This window comes from Eumetopias jubatus, unplaced genomic scaffold, assembly GCF_037043125.1.
Source record: "Eumetopias jubatus isolate StellerSeaLion01/CBP00866 unplaced genomic scaffold, mEumJub1_p1.0 scaffold_17, whole genome shotgun sequence".
NCBI classification, from domain to species: Eukaryota; Metazoa; Chordata; class Mammalia; order Carnivora; family Otariidae; genus Eumetopias; species Eumetopias jubatus.
This window is the reverse complement of record NW_028274823.1, coordinates 87,657,542-87,662,345: the sequence shown is the minus strand read 5'-3', so window position 1 is coordinate 87,662,345 and position 4,804 is coordinate 87,657,542. Positions and strand designations below refer to the sequence as shown.

At 42.1% G+C, this 4,804-nt stretch overlaps 1 pseudogene; it reads right to left on the bottom strand.

Moving 5' to 3' along the window:
* Positions 1-3,090: 3,090 nt before the first annotated feature.
* On the bottom strand, positions 3,091-3,890 carry LOC114210324 (small ribosomal subunit protein eS6 pseudogene; annotated as a pseudogene).
* Between the last annotated feature and the right edge of the window lie 914 nt (positions 3,891-4,804).

Here is a 4,804-nt window from a genome sequence, read left to right as displayed (position 1 = left end):
ATTCTATGGCAATCTTCCCAAGGTGACTTGCCTGAGCCTTATCTGTGGAGGAGTCTCACCCAGAGAATGTTTGAAACTATGAATCCTTTTCCAAATTGAACTGTAGAAACTAAGTTAACTGGAGGTTCACCTGGTTTTATTCCTTTGATCTGAAAGGTCAAGTATATTTGAAATGCACTAGGGGACTAATCTGTGCAAGAAAGATCCTGGGCTGATGCTTTCCTAGACAGTCTACTCATCATCATTGCCAATGAGAATCTTGTAAATTGTCTTTTCAGAACACAAGGGCTGTCTAGAGTGAGTTGCCAAGAGGGCTATGGCAATCCCAATTATTTCTGGAACATATTCTAGTATCCATGCAATCATCGGTCCACCCAACAATAAATAATAAATAAATATATTCTTTTCATATTCCTAGGCCTATGAGTAATTATCATTAGGTTATTTATAGAATGTTATTCATCATTGAGAATAATTCTGACATTCTGAATCAATTACAGGGGATTTTAAACTAAAATGCTGGATCAAAGTCATGAACGCAGATGACAACCTTGCCATGAGACTCTAAGTGCATTTCCATTTAAACAAACCAGTATTAAGTTAGACTGAAGATTGTTTTAAAATGAACTAGTAATGATTCCCAGATTATGTTCTTAAGCAGTTATAATTCCTTACTTCATTTTATGTGGCCTCAGATTTCTTGATTTCCATGGTTTCCATGGAGTGATTCCACGCAACATCTTATGTTTCAGTAAATGTAAAGCCCAAAGTCTGTGCTACCTCACTCTCTCAGAGCATTATGGTTCTTTCCCTGAAAGAGGGAAAAAGAATGGGTGCCCTTTAAACTTTAGGATGGCAGCACAACTGTCTCAAAAGTGTTGATTTGGATCTTTTTGCTTTTTTGATTTTTGGTTGGATGAACTAGTGTTCCAGTTAAATCAGGGTGATTACTAATGTTGCAACCACCAGACGACCCAAAATCCCAGCATAAAAATGTCCCACATAACCACCTCCCATCATGTAAGATTTCTTTTCCCAATATGCATTTCTTTTTCAAGGGCAACATCTAGATCTTTCTGTGGCAAATGGATCACAGAACTTATCATCCACACTGGAATACTTTTGTGAGTTTAATGGGGCACCGTTAATAATTACACCAAGAAAGCAGCTGTCTGCCAGGACACGAGTCACCTTAGCCTGTGGAGAATCCCTCTTCTATTTCCTATTCTTGAATCTCCAGGAATGCCCTGGGTTTGTTTCTTCCTTACCCCGGCTTGCCTGCTTTTCCTTCTATTAAAGTAACCTGCGTTATATCTCCTTCCTATTACCTTCGTGAGAGTGAACTAGTGGGGACATTCAAAACTTTTTCAAAAATTCCTGACCATTCACTCATTTATCCAGTTAAATATTACAAGCTTTGTTATTTGACTGGGGATCCCATTCTGAACAAGTAAACAAGTTCAATCTCTGCCTTAAGGCCCTCATGAGACAGGTTTTTAAAAAAGCCAATGATTCCATGAGAGAGTGAGGTGGAAGTGATATGCCATGGAAACCGAGGAGAAAGCATGTAACCCTTATCACACGGGCCAAGGTGGCTTCCTAGAGAAGAGACTTATGTACACTTAAAGATGAGTAAGAACTGGCCAGAAAGAGGGTGTTCTAAATAATGGAAACAAAGACTGTGTATTCAAGTTTAAAGTCATTAAGGCTGAGACAGCAAAGCTGTTTTTGCAGTTTGCTGCAGTGATCATGTCAATCGCAGTCAGGAAAATCTTTCTAACGTTGTACTGGATTCCTTCCCGCTCTCAGGCAGTGCTAGAACCCGTTAGAATGGCAGTCCCTTGGTTCATGCGCAGGATAAGAATTGACCAGCGTACATGTCCTAGCCTTTACATAAAAGACTAACCAAAATGACATGGCTCTTTTTCTCCCAAACTGGGGGCAGTGTTCTTCCAAACAAGGCAAAGTGATAAAAACAAGCCAGAAATCCCTCCAATTCTGTCTTAGTGATGATGATGATGACAGCGACAATGGCACTACCATCTACTGCGTGACTTTCATTACCAAACTCTGTTGGAACCCATCGGACGTTGAATTTTCCCATAATTAGACCCTAAGGAGAGGTTATGGGAGATGATCCTGGAAGCACAGAGCAGCAGGAAGGGAAGAAGCCCAAACGAATGTGAGTGAGTGGTCACTTCTGTAAGCTCAGCCCTGCTTGGGACCCTCTGAGAAGCTTAGCAGCACACGGTCCAGAGCCATCCCCAGCCCACCAGGCATTTGGAGGCCAGGGCATTTTACCCACTGGCTCCAGGCCACCGTGGCCGAAAGCTGCCATGCAAAAGATCAGCATTATTGACCTGAGCTCAACTGGAGTGAACAACAGCTTATTGAGTACGTTCAGGCTCTCCAGAAACTGAAATGTTTCATCATGATGCAGAGGAACTGTGTAAAGAACTCCTTGAAACTCAAGCAATTCCGAGGAACAACTCTGAATCATCGGTTTTTTCATGGAGCAGCTCCATATAGATACAATATAGAAAGCCCCAGAAGGTGTCAGCTATACGGGCATTAGGGAAGATGCTCATTCTGTGGGAAAGCCCTGTCTGTCTCCAGCTGTATGCAGCCTTCATAACCGTTTGTCTCCAACAGATACTTGTGTAAAACTCCTGGAGAACTGGCCACTATTAGCTAAATAACAGGCCTCCTCCCTCTGCATTTTGCTGTTGTTGTTCTTATCTGTTCTAACAGATTGCCCACTGTGTGGGTGGAAAAACAAGATTTCTTGCCCTGTGCCAACACACAACTTAGCAAATGCTGAAATGCTGTATTTAAGTCAGTAATCAAGGAAGTAAGGAAACGGCAGGGAAAGCAAAAGAGAAATAATATTTAAAGACAATATCTTACATTTACTGACGGCTTTACACCTGTCAGGCACTTTATATGTATTTTCTAATTTTATCCTACTAAGTTCTATCACTACATAACTTTGTTAGCCCCATCTTGTAGGTGAGATAATGCAGACTTGAGTAGGATAAATGATGGTTCGTGTTTTGTTTTGTTTTTTTTTTTGATGTCTGATCATATTTATTTGTCACTCATAGAAAATCTCATTTTTGACTGGACTCAGACTTAGAGGTAGAAGCTCTCAGAGAGGACAGCCTCCGTCTCTTGGCAATCTGTTCCTGGCGTTTTTCTTTGGCCTCCTTCATTCTCTTGGCCAAAAGTTTAGCATATTCTGCAGCCTCTTCCTTATTTTTCTTAGTGCGCTGCTTCTTCAAAGCAATACGCCGCCGTTTGTGCTGGAGGACTCGTGGAGTAACAAGACGCTGAATCTTAGGCGCTTTGGTTCTAGGTCTCTTCCCTCCTTTGTTTAGGGGCTTTCTCACCACGTACTGGCGGACATCATCTTCTTTAGAGAGACTGAAAAGTTTGCGGATTCTGCTGGCTCTTTTGGGCCCCAGGCGACGAGGCACATAGTATCAGTGAGTCCAGGAATATCCTTCTCCCTTTTTTTTACAATGACCAAGTTGAGAACGCTGAGACGGGCATCCACAATGCAACCCCGAACGGATTTGCGCTTTCTCTCTCCAGTCCGCCTTGGTCTACAGCAGGAGTGCCCCTCACTCAGCAGCAGGCGGACACGACCGTGGGTCAAGACACCCTGCTTCATGCGGAAGCCCTGTTTGCCATTGCCACCACTGATTCGGACCACATAACCCTTCCATTCTGCACCCAGAGCATCAGCAGCAACTTCTGTGGCCATACGCTTCTCATAAAAGGTACGAAGTTTGCGTTCATCGTCCACTTCAACGAGTTTCTGGCAGCCAGTAGCTGGGAAAGAGATGTTCAGCTTCATCCTGAAGCAGCCTACCGCCTCCGAGGCGCCACGAAAAAGAGGGGTTCGTGTTTTAACAGTACAAGTATGCACTTGAAATCGTGTCTATTTACTTTAAAAATCCAAACATTTACCCCAAATTGTATGTTGCCCCTGAGGAAAGGAAGTGGGGGGAGAAAACAGATGGGAAAGTAGGAAAGGAAGAAAAGAGAGGGAAGAGAGGTGGATGGAGACTCGGAGGGAGGGAGGGATTAAAGGATCGATTCTGAACTGGCCGAGGCTCAGGATGACATGTGCTCCCCGTGAGAAGCTGTCACACACTTTACCGGTGATTTTCACATGTGCACGAGAAGGGTCCCAGAAGAGATCGTGCAGAAATGAGAACGGTTTCCTGAAACACTGTCTTGGAGTTATTTAGTTTAGAGGTGTTTTGTGACTTGTTTATCTCTAGGATAGAATATGATTTCTATATTTGATACAATTAAAATTAGAATTCCGTGTTCATTTAATTAAGTGAGGACTGTGAGATTGCACAGGAAAATAAATAAATTAACCGACCATGGGATTAAAATAGAAACAATGATTTCAGATTTCTGTCTCTCTGGTAATTTAGCTCCAGGATTGTTTTGGTGAATTTCTAGATTTAGAACAAAGATTTAGAACAACGATTTAGATTTAGAACAGAGAATTCCAAGTGCTCAATTCATTTCCAGAGTCTAATAGTGCCTGTTTCACATTGTTTCCTGTCATAGCATGATTTATTGTTTTAATTTTCAACACAAATTTTAGGGTTTTCAGGAAAGAACCGTCAGCAAGACCCACTTTTGTAATTTGTTCTCCAAACCTCACTGTGGCTTGGGGATATTTACTTTATCAGAGAGATAAAGCAAAGCCAGTGTATTTCAGAGTGGATAACAGTTTCAAATGTCACCCTAGCTTTAATACAGCCATGATAACTGTACGTGT